The 20,755-nt window shown below is 38.2% G+C and overlaps 1 pseudogene; it reads right to left on the bottom strand.

Annotated features, from left to right (window-relative positions):
- Positions 1-6: 6 nt before the first annotated feature.
- Positions 7-20,755, bottom strand: part of LOC122335042 — a 47,111-nt pseudogene continuing 26,362 nt past the window's right edge.

Genomic DNA, 20,755 nt, shown 5'->3' with positions numbered 1-20,755 from the left:
GGGATTTCATCCAAGGCCAATCCCCAGAGGCAACAGGTTACGCTGGTCGGTGGGCTGCACTCTATCTATGCGTGGTTCAGGACCGTTTTCTGACCTTGGGTCCCACTCTAGGTCCGTGTTGTCGCCGCTAGTTGCTAACGACAGACGCATCCCCACGGGTTGGGGAGCGGTCTAGATGGCCGCCCAGCCCAAGGGATCTGGAGAGGTCATCTTCTCGAATGGCACATCAATTGCCTCGAAATGAAGGCTGGGCTTGGCCCTGAAATTTCCTCCAGCAGTTGAGAGGCTACCATGTCCTAGTGCGGTATCGGCAGTAGTCTTCACATAAATCGCCAGGGCGACCGCGTCGCGCCGCTGAGAAGCTAACGCAGCAGGTTCTGCTTTGGGCACAGACGTTCCTCGTCCCTCAGGCTTATTTATATTCCCGGGCACATGAACATGGGAGCAGACTTGTTGTCCAGACAAGCTGTGACACATGGGGAATGGAAATCTCATCTCGAAGTAGTCAGTCAAATCTGAAAAAAGATTTGACGAAGCGGAGGGTGGACCTTGTCATTGCAGGAGACAGCAATGTCCCTCTACTTCTCTCTGACTCATCCAGCTCCCTGGGTCTGGACGCCATGGCCCATGTGTGGCCCAGAATGCGTCTTATGCATTTCCTGATTGCTCTGCTCCCTGGAGTCTAGAGCCAAGGTCCGTCAACAGGGTCTCGCCTCTACTCATAGCACTCGTTGCCAACCAGAATATGGTTCTCAGATATCTAATATCTCTCCTCGACAGATCCCATGAAATACACAGATTTTGTGGTGCATTGAATTAAATGTATTGAGATTTTGCATTGCATTGAACATTTGTGTTATTCCAACATACCTTCATCTTATCGTTGTCATCCACATTTACTCATGGTAAAGACATAAAATGGTGGCATGTAGATGGAGAGATTCAAGCAGAGAAAAAAAAACAGTATCAGAAATACACAGATTTTGTGGTGCATTGAAATTAAATGCATTGAGACTTGCATTGCATTAAACAATTGGGCTATTCAACATACCTTGTTAATTTAATGTTGGCATCCACTTTTACCAAGGTAAAACTCAAACAGTGGCATGAGGATGAAATATATAAAGAATCACAGAAGAATCAGTATCAGAAATACACAGATTTTGTGGTGCATTGAAATTAAATGCATTGGTGACTTTGTATTGTTGAACAATAGGGTTATTCAAACATACTCCTGCATTTAATATGTCATCCACTTTTACCACGGTAAAAACTCAACAGTGGCATACATGAAATATATAAAGAGTCACAGAAGACCAGTATCAGAAATACACAGATTTTGTGGTGCATTGAATTAAATGTGCATTGAGATTTTGCATTGCATTGAACAATTGGGTTATTCAACATACCTGTTAATTTAAAGTTGTCATCCACTTACTAATGATAAAAACTCAAACAGTGCATGTGGATGAACATACAAGAGACACAGAAGACCAGTATCAGAAATACACCGATTGTGGTGCATTGAAATTAAATGGCTGAGACTTTGCATTGCATTGAATTGGGTTATCTTAACATACCTTGTGCCATCCAATGTTGGCATCCACTTTTACCACGGTAAAAACTCAAACAGTGGCATGTGGATGAAATATATAAAGAGTCACAGAAGACGAAGAATGAAATACATTGATTTTGTAGTGCATCAAAAATTAAATGCATTGAGACTTTGCATTGCATTGAACATTAGGTTATTAAATTTTTGTTAATTTATTGTTGTCATCCACTTTTACCACGTAAAAACTCAAACAGTGGCATGTAGATGAAATGTAGAAAAATACAGAAGTCTTAGAAATTACAAGTAGATTTTATGCTTTTGAATGAAAAAAATTTATTTTTATTTTGTAATAAACATTTGGGTTACTGAACCTGTCTTTTGTTAAGTTGGATGTTGTTATACAACCCACATTTACCAAGGTAAAGGCTCAAACAGTGGTATGTAGATAAAGTATAAAGTATAAAAGAGACACACATGACCAGTATCAGAAATGCACTGATTTATGGTATATAACGAAAAATAGAGATTTTATATCGTAATATTTTTTGTTTACTGCACTTACCTTGTTAATGTTAATGTCCATTACCATGGCAACGTGGTTAAAACAGAGTAAAGATTACAACACAACTGTGTTCCAAAACATGATGTCATAATTACAATAATAGAATGCTCAGGTGAAACTGAACATGGTGTATACAAATTAGAAAATTATTGGTTTATACTATAGTGAATGTTTGGGTTTTTTTACTGAAATTACCTTTGTCTGGGGTTAATGTTAGTAACTTACTCACATTTACCACGGTAAAGACATTAACAGAGGCATTTAAATGAAATATAGAAAGAGATACAGAAGGCCAGTATCAGAAATACACAGATTTGTGGTGCATTGAAATTAAATGCATTGAGATTTTGCACTGCATTGAACAATTGCTTATTCAGCATACCTTGTTAATTTGTTGTCATCCACTTTTACCACGGTAAAACCTCAAACAGTGGCATGTAGATGAAATATAAAAGAGACACAGAAGACCAGTATCAGAAATACACAGACTTTGTGGTGCATTGAAATTAAATGCATTGAGACTTGCATTGCATTGAACATTTGTGTTATTCAACATACCTCTTAATTTAATGTTGTCATCCACATTTACCACGGTAAAGACATAAATGGTGGCATGTAGATGGAGAGATTCAAGCACAGAAACAGTATCAGAAATACACAGATTTTGTAGTGCATCAAGAAAATGCATTGAGACTCCTTTGCATGGCATTGAACATTAGGTTAGTTCAGCCTTAGCACTTAATGTTGTCATCCACTTACCACGGTAAAAACTCAAACAGTGGCATGTAGATGAAATATATAAAGAGTCACAGAAGACCAGTATCAGAACAAATAATGATTTTGTAGTGCATTAAAATTAAATGCATTGAGACTTTGTATTGCATTGAACAATTGGGTTATTCAACATACCTTGTTAATTCAACATTGCAATCCACTTTACCATGGTAAAAACTATAAACAGTGGCATGTAGATGAAATGTAGAAAAAATACAAATACAGATTTTATGCTTTTTGAATAAAAATTGATTTTATTTTTGTACATTGATTGGGGTTACTTTGAACCCTTGCCTACATGGATGTTGTTATACAACCCACATTTACCATGCAGTCAACAGTGGTATGTAGATAAAGTATAAAGTATAAAAAGAGACAGAAGACAATAAAAATAGAGATTTATATCGTAATACATTTTTTGTTTACTGCACTTACCTTGTTAATGTTAATGTCCACATGGCAACATGGTTAAAACAGAGTAAAGATTACAATACAACTGTTTTTCAAAACACATGTCATAATAATAATACACACACACACACACACAATAATAATAACAATAATAACAGAACGCTCAGGTGCAACTGGAACATGGCTGCTGTTCGTTGTGTTCATTTGCCATCATAGTATTGTAAGGCGGAGGTTTCTGCTGGTGTAAATAAAAGATCAAGGACTTGAAAATACCGACGATCAGTAATTTTTATTGAGCCAGCTTTGGGAGACAAACCACACTCGTCGGTGCCCGGCTAAATTTTTCCTCTCCGCGCTCTTTTACTTCACCAGCCTTCCGGGAGGACTAACACCAAAATAAAAGTCCTTAACAGAAACATGCAAAAATAGAACACATGAATATTAAACAAACAACTCCACATTAGTTACCCTGTTGGAAAAGAAACGTCAATGCTTCAACATACAAAAGTATCAAATGTTCTTAAACCAGACAAACAATGCATATTCTTGCAATATAACCCAAATTTCAATAAACATAATACAGGGTGTGGCGTGAACCACAGCAAAGGTCTCTAAGACAAAGAACATTAATTTTTTTTTTTTTTTTTACTTCACAACATATCTTGGGCCAGAGGCATTTTCACAGGCCTGCGACCTACGTGTCTAGGGTTTAGCATACCCGCAGAGTCACATCTTGAGGCTGGTCCATGTTTGAAGATGTTACTGTCCATGTCATCAGACTGTGTGAGATTAATCTCTCCAGTGTTCCGAGATAAGTTCAGTGGGGACGTCTAAAGCAAAAGACCTAGCTGGACTCCGGACTAGAACCTCACCTCAGTAGCACAGAAGGCAAGTTCTCCTGGGCAGTAGAAGAATTGGAAGTACTAGGGTAGCTCTTCAACAGGCTTGTAATTATGGGAGATGATGCACTTGTTTGTCCAAGCGAAAGGTGGAAGACAGGTAAGGTTTAAGACTTGTTATGATAAAACACTTGCACTGTCTTTGCAAGCATCTCCTTATTATTACATACAGCACAGAATGATCATCATTTGTCTGAACATTTCCTGTTATAATGTAGGTCCTTCCAACGGGGCCAGTTTACATCGGGAATTAGCAGGATCATTTAACCAAACCAAGTCTCCAACATTGTATGTGGTATACTTCGCCTTTTGTCATATTGTGCTTTTGATGCCAGCAGAGCAGCTGTTCCTGATTCTCCTGACGGAACTTGAAAGCGAACTGCAATTTCCTTGTTCATGGACTGAAGCCAGACCGCACGCTCTTTCCTGTCCTACTGAAGTTTAGTGCCTCTGCCGGGCACCCCAGCAGAGTATGCCACGCCTGTCTACAGGAAGAGTTCGCCGTTCCGTCAGGAGAATCAGAACATGCTCATGAGCATCAAAAGCACAATATGACAAAAGGCGAAGTGATACCACAATGTTGGAGACTTGGTTTGGTTAAATGATCCTGCTAATTCTCGATGTAAACTGGCCTCAATGCTGAAAGGACCCCTACACATAACAGGAAAATGTTCAGACAAATGATGATCATTCTGTGCTGCATGCCATTAAGCCAAAGGAATGCTTGCAAAGACAGTGCAAGTACATCATAAACTGCCTTAAACTTTACCTGTTCTCCATCGTCCATGACACTGACGCATCATCTCCCATATTACAGCCTGTTGAAAGGGAAGCACCCCAGGTACGCCCCAATTCTTCTACACTTGCCGCCCAGGAGAACTACTGGTTGTCTTTTTACTGGTGAGGTCCCTAGTCGGAGTCCAGCCAGGCCTTTGCTTTTTGGGGCAGTCCCCACTGAACTTATCTCGAACACTGGAGAGCCAATCTCACACTGCCTGATGACATGGACAATGTATTCAAACATGGACCAGCCTCAAGATGTGACTCTGCAGGGTGCAAAGTAAACCTTAGACTGCTAGGGCTGCAGGGCTCAGAAATTGCCTGCAAAGTTTAAAGATTATGTTGTGAAGTAAAAAAAAAAAAATTAATGTTCTTGTCTTAGAACCTTGCTGTAGTTCACATACACACCCTGTATTATGTTTATTGAAAATTTAAGCATATTGCAAGAATAACCTGCACATTGTTTTGTCTGGTTTAAGAACATTTGATACTTTTGTATGTTGGAAACGTGGACGCTTTTTCCAACAGGGTAACTAATGAGTTGTTTGTTTAATATTCATTGTGTTCTATTTTTTGCATGTTTCTGTTAAGGACTTTTATTTTGGTGTTGCGTCCTCCGGGAAGGAGGGGCTGGTGAGGTAAAAGGGAAACGCTGGAGAGGAAAAAAGATTTAGCGGCTCGAGACCCAGTGTGGCTTGTCCTCCCAAAGCTGGCTCAATAAAATTACTAGTCAGTCGGTATTTTCAAGTCCTTCGCCTTTATTTACACAGCAGAAACCTCACGCCTACAATACTATGATGTAAAATGAACACAGCGAAACAGCAGCCATGTTCAGTTGCACCTGAACGTTCTGTTATTATTGTTATTATTATTATTATTATTATTATTATTATTATTATTATTATTATTATGACATCATGTTTTTGAAAACAGTTGTGCTAATCTTTTACTCTGTTTTAGCCATGTTGCCATGGTAATGGACATTAACATTAACACAAGTAGTAACAAAATGTATTACGATATAAAAATCTCTATTTATTGTCTTCAGTTCTTTTTACATTTATACTTTATCTACATACCACTGTTTGAGCCTTTGTCAAGGTAAATGGGGTTGTATAACAAGACCATTAACTAATAAGGGGCAGGTCTAGTGAACTCCAAATGTTTGATTACAAATAAAATCAATTTTTTTATTCAAAAGCATAAAATCTGTGTATTTCTAAGACTTCTGTGTTTTTTTCACATTTCATCTACATGCCACTGTTTATAAGGTTTTTACCATGGTAAAAGTGATTGCAATGTTGAATTAACAAGGTATGTTGAATAACCAACATTCAATGCAATACAAAGTCTCAATGCATTTAATTTCAATGCACTACAAAATCATTGTATTTCTTGATACTGGTCTTCAGACTCTTTTTATATATTTCATCTACATGCCACTGTTTGAGTTTTACTGTGGTAAAAGTGGATGACAACATTAAATTAACAAGGTATGTTAACAACCCCAATGTTCAATGCCATGCAAGTTCAATGCATTTAATTTTGATGCACTACAAAATCTGTGTATTTCTGATACTGTTTTTTTTTTCTGTGCTTGAATCTCTCCATCTACATGCCACCATTTATGTCTTTACCGTGGTAAATGTGGATGACAACATTAAATTAAGAAGGTATGTTGAATAATTAAATGTTCAATGCAATGCAAAGTCTCAATGCATTTGACTTCAATGCACCACAAAGTTCAGGTATTTCTGATACTGGTCTTCTGTGTCTCTTTTATATCATCCACATGCCACTGTTTGAGGTTTTACTGTGGTAAAAGTGGATGACAAATATTAAATTAACAAGGTATGCTAATAACCCAATTGTTCAATGCAATGCAAAATCTCAATGCATTTAATTTCAATGCACCACAAAATCTGTGTATTTCTGATACTGGCCTTCTGTATCTCTTTTCTATATTTATCGCCTCTTGTAATGTCTTTACTGTAAATGAGTAAGTTACTAACATTAACTGAACAAGGTATTTCAGTAAAACCCAAACACTACTATAGTATAAACCAATAATTTTTTCTAATTTGTATATACACTATGTTCAGTTTCACCTGGAGTTACTCTATTATTGTAATTATGACATCATGTTTTGGAACACAGTTAGTTGTACTTTTACTCTGTTTTAGCCACGTTGCCATGGTAATGGACATTAACATTAACAAGGTAAGTGCAGTAAAACAAAAATGTATTACGATATAAAAAATCTCTATTTTTTCGTTATATACCATAAAATCAGTGCATTTCTGATACTGGTCTTCTGTGTCTCTTTTTATACTTTTATACTTTTATCTACATACCACTGTTTGAGCCTTACTATGGTAAATGTGGGTTGTATAACAACATCCAACTAACAAGGCAGGTTCAGTAACCCAAATGTTTATTACAAAATAAAATAAATTTTTTCATTCAAAAGCATAAAATCTGTGTATTTCTAAGACTTCTGTATTTTTTTTCTACATTTACTCACATGTTACACTGTTTGAGTTTTTACCTGGTAAAGTGGATGACAACAATAAATTAACAAGGTATGTTGAATAACCCAATGTTCAATGCAATGCAAAGTCTCAATGCATTTAATTTGATGCACTACAAAATCAATGTATTTCTGATATGTCAGACTCTTTTTATATATTTCATCCACATGCCACTGTTTGAGTTTTTACCGTGGTAAAAGTGGATGCCAACGTTGGAATTAACAAGGTATGTTGAATAACCCAATTGTTCAATGCAATGCAGTCTCAATGCATTTAATTTCAATGCACCACACAATCAGTGTATTTCTGGATACTGGTCTTCTGTGTCTTGTATGAAACATCCACATGCCACTGTTTGGAGTTTTTATCGTGGTAAAAGTGATGACAACTTTAAATTAACAAGGTATGTTGAATAAATCCAATTGTTCAATGCAATGCAAAATCTCAATGCATTTAATTTCAATGCACCACAAAATCTGTGTATTTGATACTGGTCTTCAGACTTATATATTTCATGTACATGTTAATGTTTGAGTTTTTACCGTGGTAAAAGTGGATGACAACATTAAATTAACAAGGTATGTTGAATAACCCTATTGTTCAAAGCAATGCAAAGTCTCAATGCATTTAATTTCAATGCACCACAAAAATCTGTGTATTTGATACTGGTCTTCAGATTTATATATTTCATCCTCATGCCACTGTTTGGAGTTTTTACCTGGTAAAAGTGGATGCCAACATTAAATTAACAAGGTATGTTGGAATAACCCAATTGTTTAATGCAATGCAAAGTCTCAATGCATTTAATTTCAATGCACCACAAAAATCTGTGTATTTCTTGATACTGTTTTTTTTCTCTGCTTGAATCTTCTCCATCTACATGCCACCATTTATGTCTTTACCATGGTAAATGTGGATGACAACATTAAATTAAGAAGCAGCGTTGAATAACACAAATGTTCAATGCAATGCAAAGTCTCAATGTATTTAATTTCAATGCACCACAAAAATTCAGGTATTTCATGGGATCTGTCGAGGAGAGATATTAGATATCTGAGAACCATTCTGGTTGGCCAACGGGCGCTATGAGTAAGAGGCGAGACCTCTGTTGACGGACCTGGCTAGGACCTGGGAGCAGAGCAATCAGAGGAAATGCATAAAGACGCATTCTGGGCCACACATAACATCGCGCCCAGACCCAGGGGAGCTGATGAGTCAGGAGAGAAGTAGAGGGACACAGCTGTCTCCTCAGAAGCAAAGAGGTCCACCCCGCTTCAGAAAAATCTTTTCCAGATTTGACTGACTACTTCGGGGTGAGTTTTATCTCCATGTGTCACAGCTTGTCTGGACAAACTGTTCCATGTTCATGTGCCCGGGAATATAAATCGCCTCTGAGGACAGGAACTTGTCCTGTGCCCAAAGCAGAACCTGCTACGTTAGCTCGTTTGCCGGCGCGATCAAGAAATCCGCTTCCTGGCGATTTATGTAAGAGACTACTACAAGTTGTCCACCCGCACTAGGACATGGTAGCCTCTCAACTGCTGGAGTAGCTATTTAGCCAGAAATACAGCCTTCATTCTTTATACTGATGTGCCATTCGAGAAGATGACCTCTCCAGATCCCCTTGGGCTGGACGGTCATCTAAGACCGCTCCCAACCCGTGAGGGATGCTGCCTGTCGTTAGCAACTTACACGACAACACGGACCCAGAGGGGACCCAAAGTCGAAACCCGGTTCGAACTACAGATAGGGCAACAAGCCCTCGACGCTGCAAATCTCTTATTTGCCTCTGGGGATTGGCCCTTGGATGAAATCCCCGGCTCTGAACCACAACCGAAACGATCTCATGCAGGAGGCCCAAAGGTATCACTGTGGAAGCATGCCATGAGACCTAGAACTCTGGAAAGGAGTGAAGGAGTACTTGGCCCAGCTTGATGCTGGCTTAGAATGGATTTGGAGGCGTGCAGGGAGACAGCAGTTGCCTGCATCGTAATGAATCCCATACGACCCCAACATGTTGTCCTCTGAACAGGGGAGAGAACGCTTTTTCTTGGCATTGAGTCTCCAACTCCAGCGATCCGAGATGAGCTTGTGACTCACATCCTCATGTCGAAGCGGCAAGCTCTTGAGACTGAGCCAGAATCAGCCAGTCGCTCATGCAATTTAGAATGTGGGATGCCCTGGTCGTAAAGAGCCAGAGCTGCATTCATGCATTTTGTGTATAAAGTGGGTGACAATGTTAGGCCGAAAAGGAAGAACCCGATACTGGTAAGCTCGCGCTCTGAAAGCAACCTCAGAACTTCCTGTGTTGTGCAATATTTCTATGTGAAACATGTGCCTCTTAGATCGATTGTCACAAACCAATCGCCCGGCTGATTTGAGAAGCAATCATTTTTATTGTTATCTTGTATGTTCTGAGGTGATGGTTCAACTGAAGATCTAAAATCGGACGCAGCCCCCATCTTTCTTGGGAACGAGAAAATACCGGCTGTAATAGCCTGACCGTCTGTCTAGTAGGGGAACACGTCTTAGCCCTCCTTTGGCCAGCAGAGTTTGCAACTCTCTGTATCAACAAATGCGCCGCCCGGTTTCACGGAAGTGAAAATCACGCCGTTGAAACGCCGGAGGACGATATGCTTAACCGAACTTCGTAGCTCTTTTCATGGTCTTTGGACCCATGGGGAGATATTTGGCAGTAGCTTCCATGCTGCCAGCTTCGAAAGGGGCATCAATTTTGACACTCGTTTTGTTAGTTGTTAGATGTTCGGTGTCCTGGAAACGGCAGGAGGCGACCGAACACCAACGTTTCGCTGGAAACCATTGCCCCCGAAACACCAGTGGTGGTGAGATTGAACAATGGCTTCCTGGGGGTGCCGGAAGGAGCCTTTATTCTCTGTTGGATCTTTGCGCCTCCCCGGAGCACCCCCACGGTCCTGAGCGCACCAGTATCAGGAGCTTTTTCGTGGAGATTGTCTGCAGGTCCGGTCTCCTGAGGCGTGACTGTGAAGGTGATGAGCCAACCGCAGTTTCTACGAGGGGTGCTCGCCGCTATTAATTGTCCTTCAGCTCACCTTCAAAGGAACTGACCTGGTCAGCCAGTGGCCGACGTCCCGACTCTGAGCACGCATGGAAGAAACCCACAAACGCTTCTCATAGCTGCCGCTTTCTCCCGAAGCTCAGTGGCTGACTGTATTAACCGCGCCGCCAAATAGGCCGGAAGGCGATAGGCATCAAGGAGGATGGCACGGCTTGGTGGGAGGGGTCAGCTTTTTCAGGGATCGATGAAGTCTCCAGGGAGAGATATCACTAGCGTTCTTCCACCCGGGGCATCATTAGTAGCTCCCGTGCCTTCTCAAGATCCACGATAGTCGGTCAAATCGGCAACTAAGACATCGGGACTAATATGGCTTGACTCAATGAGCCACACCAACTCCTCGTGGAGATTGCCAAAGAAGTTGGAGAGACCGTCGCTGATGCCCCTCCCCTCGGCCACCCGACAGAAATCTGTCGCCTGCTTCGAGCGCTGAGGGTCTCGGCCCTGGGGCCAGCCTAGATTTAATTTTCACTGCAAGTGAGTTAACACCGAGTAGCCTCTCATACCGCATTTATTGGTCGTGGAGGAGCGCTCTGTGGTGGCACTTCTGCTTCCCAGAAGCAAGAGATAAAGCTCTCGGTCTGTTCAGAAGAAGCGCGCTGGGCGCGATAAAGAAACGGACGCGAGGGCTTCATGGATCCGGCGAGAGCGAGAAGGTTGGTCCGCTTCACGCCGCCTCAGCCGGATTGGCACGATCCACTGATCCCTTTAGCAAGGCGAGCGGGCTAACCTTGATAGAAAATAAATCGGCCAGTGCTCGCACTCGCCTCTAATCCGAGGATCACATGCTCTTCCTCCAAAAAACAAAAGTATGATGATCGCCATCGAGAGCGTTCTGGCACGGAGGCATCTCCTTTCTTGATGTGTCATTTTAGTTTACTATCGCTTTTTTCTTTTTTATATATATATATATATATATATATATATATATTTTTATTTTTTTATTTTTATTTTTTTTTTTCTCTCACACACACCCACACACAATGCGTGTCCTTGACAAAGACCTGAGGATGTTTCACATCTATTTGCAACTCTAGGTGTTCGTGATCATGACGTCACCTGACCGAGGTTATATAAGCCAACCTCATGTGTTTGACACACATGCTTCGTCAGTCCTGCCGAACAAAAGACGCCTCTATTAGCGATCCAGCGCAGCATCGAGAGTAGCTTTGGATAGGGAACTGTGTATTTCTGATACTGGTCTTCTGTGTCTCTTTATATTTCATCTACATGCCACTGTTTGAGTTTCTACGTGGTAAAAGTGGATGACAACATTAAAGGTATGTTGAATAACCCTAATAAACACGTAATGCAAAAGTCTCAATGCATTTAATTTCAATGCACCACATAATCAGTGTATTTCTGATACTGGTTCTCTGTAAAATTTTGTTCATTTAAACGGGAGTTTTATCGACTTTAGCTGAAATGGAGTGTTCAACGCGGGTCACAGCGACATTGATACCCTGTTCTAATCCACTAAGTGAATGAGATCAAAAAGGTCCACCACATCCACCTCCTGTAAAATGGAGAGAGAAAAGGTTTGTCGGTCTGACACAGAGTGTCAGTAGTACAACCACCACGCCATTTCCAGCTAAAGGCGATTAAAAACACCCAATGACATGAACAAAGAAACGCCGTTCGAGCGATCACGTGCAAACAAACTAAAATCCTAAACGTTCTTTGACGAACAACATAACAAAATTATTGACACGTGTTTAGAAATCGTAAAACTAAATAAATCGATAAAAACACCCACCGACATGAATAAAGAAACGCCGACGGAGGATCACGCGGGTCACGTGTCAAACAAACTAAAAAGTTTTTGAAAAACTACAACAAGTAGAATTAAATAAAAACGGGAATCAAATATTAAACAATGCAAACATAGACCAATTGAGTTCAATCTAATCATTGATCCTGAAGAAAATGGATCAGCATGTTCGTGGTCGTTTGATTAGGTCAGAGCTGAAATTTACAGGGAGAGTGGATGTGGGTGGATCTTATTTGAGGATTCCTGATGCAGAAAGGCAAATACAAATTTTGTAGTCAGGCACCCTCGAGAGGAAACAAATGGGGGCCTTCCAATGTCGGCGATCTCAGTTAATGCGTTTCAGATTTCTTAAACTAATAAATACTAGCTCTTCGTTGATTCTGAATTTTAAATCATTTATTTATTTCATTTATTTATTTATTTGTTTATATATTTATTTATTTTTTCCCCCGGTGCAGTTTGTATTCAAGAGGTTGGACTGACAAACAAGACTGGCAACCTCTCAAGTCGAAGAGAAGGGGCCCGAAAGGTAAGGAACGCAGTAGCTCTAAAGAGGTCGCCGCTGTAGAGAGAGAGAGAAGGTTCGTCTATTGCTCCCTGAGGAGAAAGTAAGAATGACGGAGGTGAGCTTAGCTTCTGAGATCGGGCGCTTTTTTTTTATTTTTTTTTATCAAAAGTATCAAATCACTATTAACTTATTTAACACAGTATGACATAGCCATCCATACAATACATAAACACAAAATCCTTCATTCAGATTGTCACATCACCAACATTTACACATATAATCATCCTATGTTATTTAACATTCTTTAGAAATTTAAAACTCAATCCTCCTTTGTCATCCACAGATATAAGTCTACATCCATTAATAAGCTTTTTCAAAAACATCTTTGCTCAGATATTTCACATTAGATAAATACTTTTTTTCCACAACAGTCCTGGAACATCACAGCTACGTCCACTTTTTTCCCTTCATAATATGCCAAATTCTCCTCGCCCATATTGCATACCTTGCATGACTTAAAATAAAGTTACACAAATTAACCTTCTTTTTTTTTTTTTTGTAACAACATTTTTATTTTCAAACACTGCTGTAGCCAAATCTGACACAATACAATATATTTTGTTATACCAGGTTGTATAAATGAACAAAGAACAGTGAACCAAGAAGAGAAAACAAAATAATAATTCTTAAAAATAAATAATAAAGTAAAATAAAATAAAAATGAAAATAATAAATAAACAAAAATAATTTAGCACAGAGATATTTCATTAAGAGAGAAAAATTATATATATATATATATATATATATATATATATATATGTATATATGTATATAGATATATATATATATATATATATATATATGTTATATATATATATATATATATATATATATATATTTATACCACAATATCTTTCATGTCTGTATACACTCAATGTCCATCATTTCCACAAAAAGAGTCAACACTAGACTCTGTAAAGTCAAAGAAAACTTTCCAGATAGACCAGAATACATTAAGTTTGTTTTTCAAAAAAATATGTAATCTTTTCAATGCAAGGCAAGAAGTCATCCTTTATCCACTGGGCGCCAGGACTTTCTTTTCTTCTTCCAAGAACATGCAACTACATGTTTAGCTTCCAATAAACAAAGAGTTAACAACACATTCATGTTTGGTAGTTTTAAAGTTCAGAGGTTGAATATGCAAAATACACAAACCAGGGATCAAGAGGTATTATTTCTGTTAATAATTTGACTTATAATACCTAAATATTTTTACCCCAAAACACTTAACTTTGGTACATTCCCACATACAATGGAATAAAGTTCTTCTCTCTGTTTACATTTGCAGCATACATCGAATATTCAAGCTGAAGTGATGTAGCTTCACTGAAGTAATATATTGTCTATCAACCACTTTATTGAAGCAGTAAAAATTGAGTTCACTGTTTGAGTTTGGGCTTTAGAACATGCTATTTAAGCCACTCATCCTCAGTTATATCAATCTGAAGGTCATTCCGCCATGCTTGAAGTCTAATATTAAAAGATTCTTAGTCAGCTTACAAATTTTTTATACAGTAGTGAAATCTGACCTCTACCTTTTAAACTATTAAGTGTAATGCTTTCCAAACTAGAAAGAGTGGGTTCTACCAGGCTTTGGCCTTGTCTGACGAATGAAGCTAATGATTCTGCAAGTATTTGAAAATGCTTTTGCGAATTCCAAACCTTGTTCTAATTTCTTCAAAGGACATAAAAATTCCTCCGTTAAATAAGTCTGACACCTTACTAATACCTTGATTCGACCAGAATTTAAATCCTTGATCAGCTTCTGCCAGGATGGAAATTTTTCGTTGCCAAAACTGGTGAAAAATATGAAAGTTTGATAATCTACCCAAATAAGTAAGAGCCTCAAACCAAACTGCTATAGTGTTTCTGGTATATGGATTTTTAGTACACTTTATTAACTTTTTTAACATCTGCTGAATATTAATATAAGTTCAAAGGAACAGAATATAGGCCTCTATGGATACCCAGGACGGAGGAAAGTCTTTAATAAAAGTAAAACATTGCTGCTCTAATTTTGAGTCACCAGTAGTACCATTTTTAGGGTTTGAAGGTTTAGCCCTCTGTCATAAGGCAAGTAGAGCAAAGAAAGTCTGAGACGAGGGCGCTTTTATTGAAACTCCAGATGAAATTTGTGTTTTTTTCATCAGAGCAAAAAGATGAATGCGGAAGGAGGGATGGATTGAAGAGGCATAGCAGTTTAGGCAAAATTGACATTTCTTAATATATTAACACGCCAATCAACGAGATAGGGAGTTTATCCATCTGTTCAGCAGGCCAAATATAATATCTGTTATGGCTTATAATTAGCGGTTACAAAGTTCAACAGCTTTGGTGTGATTTTAATCCCAAGATAAATAAACCATTTTGTGAGATCCTAAAGGGTGTATGAACTGGGGAGAAGCCTCTCTGTTTGTGGAGGAACAGCAACTCAGATTTAGAATTATTAATTTTATACCTTGAAAATTTTACAAACATTTCAATCAGATTTAGTATGGGTGGTATAGATTGTTTTAAATTTGAAAGGAATATAATAATATCATCCGGCAAGCAATGAAATGCGATGCCTAAGGGTCCAACCTAATACCTGAAATATGTGTATGTTTGCGAATTGCCATAGCCAGCGTTCAACTGCCAGGGTGAAAGCAAGGAGAGAGCCGGCAGGCCCTGGCGTGTCCTCTGAAGAGTCTGAAAGGGGCAGATATTATTCCATTTGTTAGAATCTCGGCTGAGGGGTTAGCATACAGGATTCGAACTCACTTCATGAAATTGTTACCAAATCCCATTCTCTCCATAGTTTGGAACAAATAATGCCACTCAATCCTGTCAAACGCCAGCTGCCTATGACAAAAGTGCATTATCCTTGGTATTAGATTTCACAATATGTTTAATACTCTACGAATGTTATGAAATCCTTGCCTCCCCAAACAAAGCCATTTTGGTCCATATGAACAAGCTTAGGTAAAGGTATTTAATCTCTTTGCTGGTACCTTTGCAAAGGGATTTTAAGTCATTATTAGAAGAGAAATTGGTCTATACGAACCAATAATTCATTGGTGGCTTGTTAGTTTTAACAGCAGAGTTATTATTGCTGTATTTAGAGAAGGAGGCAAAGCCCCATTTCTCCAGGGATTCCTGTACATGTCCAAAAGGGGGCGAGTTAATTTATGATGAAAATTTTATATAGCTCAATCGGTATGCCATCTCTGGGGTCTTTCATACTATTAATGGCCTCAGTTAGTTCTTCACATTTAGATCATCCTCAAGTGGTTCCATGAACACAGATTTGCAGACTCAAAATCTAAAAGTATCCAGAAAGGCTTTTTGTCTTTCTTGCGGCACTTCTAGATAATCGAGCTATAAAGAGCCTGATAGTAGTTTCTGGATCAAATGTTACCTCCTCCTTTTTATCTGAATGGAATTTATGGCTCTTTCATTTTGTAACTGCTTAACACGCCAGGCTATAGCTTACCCGGCCTCACCCCTCTTCATAATAAGTCTGTTTAAGTCTCATCAAACTTTTCTTTTGCATGTTCTAATGAAAGCTCATTATATTTAATTTTCAGTTTGTGCAGATCCAAAAGAAGATCAGGCGTAATTTTTTGTTATATTCCTCGATTCAATGTTCTTTTTATTTTGCTTCAGGTCTATCATCTCAGCTTGACACTGTTTATATTTATGTTTGTGTAACTAATCATCTGTCCTCTATAAAAGCTTTAAAGGCTCTGACCGAACTGAAGCAGATGTTTGATTTGTATTTATTTCAAAATAATAATTCATTGTTTATCAATGAACTCAAGAATTTGGGACTTCAAATAGGTTATATGTATTACCATCTGGGGATCTGCTTAAAAATTTGGAAAGTTTATTATAAGTGAAACTGTTGCATGGTCTGAGATTAATATACATATACCAGCAACTTGACTTTGGAAATAGATCAACGGATAAAAGAAAAAATAATCAATAATGAAAATGTTTTGTGAGTGTTAGAGTAACATGAATAAGTTATACTTTCTGGGTGTCTGTTCCTCCAAATATCACTAAATTGAGCTCTGCATAAACTGCTTCTACCTCTGTTCTGGTCTGTAAATGAGAGAGGGTCTGATTTAGTTGATCGGTCTAATTCTGGATATAAAGCACAGTTAAAATTTCTCTCATGACAAATGTCCCGACATTTCAGCCAATAGTAAAAATAGATTGTAAAAAGTAGATTATCCACATTAAATTCCATAAACATTTACTAAATTAGTTTAACAGAAATATCTCAGCTTGAATAATTATACCTCCCAAGTCTGTCCTTAATAGTGTTAATTATTTGTGTTGGTATGGATTTATGTATAAGGGTGATAACCCCTAGACTGTGAATTAAAGGAGGCAGAAACACTTGCCCTGGCCATCTCTTCCTCACCATGTCCACATCCTCTGTAGCTAAATGCTCTGGAGAAATACTATTTTAGCTTTCATTTGCCGAATTTATTCATCACTTGTTTTAACTTTACAATTTTGTTTAGACCCTTATATTCCAGGATATAAATTGGATATCAAATAGGGTAGCCATTATTGTATATAAAGCATGTTTGTTCTGATCCTTGCAGAGTACTAGAGTGATATACAGACTATTATTATTTTGAAAAAAAATACACCATAGTAACATAACGCAAATAACATAGTGAAAGCAAAATACAGCCAAACAAAACTGGCCAACAAACAAGTATTTCAGAATTATTAACCCCCATATTACGAAACATATACATATTATTTAACATGCGTGGTAAACCTTGTTTACGTTTATGCAACTGGATCCCAGTGAGAAACATCTTCCCAGAGTGTTGTTATACTTTGTCTTTTCAGATTCGCAAAATCTTCTGAGTATCTGAAGGATTATCGAACAAGTGGTGCTTTCTGTATGCTCACGCACAAAGTAGTTGGATGCAAAAATCTCGTATCAGCAGTTCGAAAGTTGAGATCGCTGAAGTTCTTCTAACCTCACAAATCGTTTCCTTTTCTAGTGCAGTTCAGCTGACACGTCGAAAAAACATAAGTCTTCTTCGTCTAACATTACGGTGCCTGCTGCTCCTCGGGCTGCTTTGTGGCACGGATTTCGCCACAGAAGTGAATTTACATCACAGCTCGCGGAGATGTAGAGCGATCTTCGGCACTCGACCGGTGAGTCCTCTCAATTACAAGAGGGCCTGGAAAACTTTCCTGCCAAGGATCGAGTAATTTTCTAAGAAAGCACACATGTCCTTCCTCCTTTTTTCTGGAAGTCCCACTAATCGTGATTACCCGACGACCGCGATTTTCCAGATCATCGCACTTTGATGATAGAGATTCTATGACCGATTTCAACTTTTGTGTTTTGAGTTTCCGTAATCCCCAGACGTTATCCTCTTGGGTACGACGATCCTCCGCTTCGTTACCCCGTGTTGCGAGAGCTTTGCTCGCACTGCACTCCGTTAACGCTCGGTTAAATCCTTCAAATCGCCGGGCAAAGTCCCGGAGCCAGTGAGTGAATAGCCGAGAATTGCAGACTGTTGGGCTAACTTCTCTGGCGTCCGTTAGCTTCGCTGGATTAGCATCTGCCTTCAGCCTCTTCAGGTACAGTCGATTTAGCTTGTTTCGCGTCGGTTTAATTGTTTTGGTGGCATCTTAAATGTTAAGATGTAACAAAATTCTAAATGGAACAGTTTCTGACAACGCTTGTTGGGTTAAAGTATAAGATGAAATCAGTATTTGTAGCGGAGCTCCGATCGCTTCCACTGTAGCACCACGCCACAACCTGAAGTCCTAAATTAACCTTTCTTATCCTTATATTCATACATTCACCAAATAAAAACAATTTTTTCCATTCATTTCGTTACATCTTTCCTCATTCCTCCTTTACCACATTTTTCAATTTTTCAGAAACACATCAAGCTCTTGCATTCAAAAAAGATATGCATCAAAGTTTCCAGGTCAATCTTACATACATCACATTTTCTGTTCATATTTTTATTTATTTGATGAATTACCACCTTTGTATATATTCTATTATGTCTAATTTGAAGTCTAAATTTTCACAGTCCAGTCCATTATATTTCACACTTTAAATTCTTCCATATTGTTTTAACGTTAAATCCTGGGAACAGTTTTACAAACTGACGCATGCAGGCAATTTAATTTCCTTTTCAGGAATATTTTATATACTAGCTTAGTATTTATATATCAGCCAAAGGTTTCTTTTTTTTTACCATTTTCAAAATAAAACATTTACATTCCCCTCACTTCCCGGTTTAACCGCTTTCTCTCAACCCTTCTACCCAGCCCTGGGCAAACTTATTTAATGTTTTCACATACAGAGTCCACTTGATTTTTCAATTCTCATCCCAATTTCTACCCCTTAATCATGTACTGGTCTCCTATTTGGTAAAACTCACATATATTCATAAGCCATATCCTTACCTGTCGTACTCCTGCTTTCATGTACAGTCTATTATAAAACATTTTCCTCTTTTCATCCGCATTATCTTTGGGTTCAAAATATTGGCTGCTTGTATTTGATTTATATTTTCACACTGTACTCCACATTCACTAAAAACTCAGACCATGCACTCAATATTTTTTATAAAACAGTGGCATATCTTCAATCATTACTTTAAGGCCATGAATATCCCTCTTCTCCACAACCACTACTTTTGTCCAGAAAATCTCTCATAAAACCCTTTCCATCCATATTCCACTTTATCATATAAGTACTTCTTATTGTTTTCACTCTTACTGCTTTCCTTTACATCTAAATCAATCAGCCTCAATCCACCCTCCTTTGTAATTCCGTTATTAATGTTTTTGTTGATATTTTCACTCCTCTTTCCCTTCCACAAAATGTTCACAACCTCCTCATTTCATTCAACAACCAACCGTAGATCAATTACTCCCATCACATAATTGCATTAACAAGCAATAGTGAATTAACTACAACTACCTTTCTTTCTAATCTTAAATTCAATCTTCCAAAACTGTAAAACCTGTTTTATTTTATTTAAACTCAGTCCATGTAGCACTTCGCTCTTTTGCATTTACTCCTATATTCACACTAGAATCTTTTTATATATTCTTTCACATTTAAAAGGAATATCTTAATCCTTCTATATCTATTCCAATTCCACACTCATTATTTCTGATTTATCAACATTTATTTTTAGCACCTGGATGCTTTACCGTATGTTTCCATATGTTTCATTACCCTATTTATACTCTCTATCTTTGACTGTTAATGTTGTGTCATCTGCATACTGGATGAATTATGCTCATTCCATATGGAATTTGGATTCCTTTACTTTATCTTTTTAACTAATGTCGCCAAAGGATCAGTCGTTATTGAACACGTTATTGCCGACAACGGACATCCCTGCCTACACTGACCTCTATAGGAAATGAGTCTGTTAAAACACCACACTTTACACAACTTTTTGAATTACTATACAATTATCCATCTTTTAGAGGATCCTCTCCTGAAACCAAATCTTCTCATTACTTCGTTTATAAAACTGTGTTTCACACTATCAAATGCCTTATTTAACCATACATAAAATTAAACCTCTCCCATCCTTTCCCCATTTTGTCCACAACATCTCTTATTGTGCACACTGTATTCGAAATATTCCTTCCTGGTATACTATATGCTTGACTTGGTGATATTATACTCCCCACTATCTTCTTTTATTCTATTTGCCAACACACTTCTGTCAATATCTTATATAATCTGGTATTTAAAAGGTTCTCAAAGGCCTGTAATTTTCCCAACTTAAGCCGATCACCTTATTTTTGTATA

This window comes from Puntigrus tetrazona, unplaced genomic scaffold (genome assembly GCF_018831695.1).
Source record: "Puntigrus tetrazona isolate hp1 unplaced genomic scaffold, ASM1883169v1 S000000694, whole genome shotgun sequence".
NCBI lineage: Eukaryota > Metazoa > Chordata > Actinopteri > Cypriniformes > Cyprinidae > Puntigrus > Puntigrus tetrazona.
The sequence above is the reverse complement of the archived record's forward strand: the minus strand, read 5'-3'. Positions and strand labels throughout refer to the sequence as shown.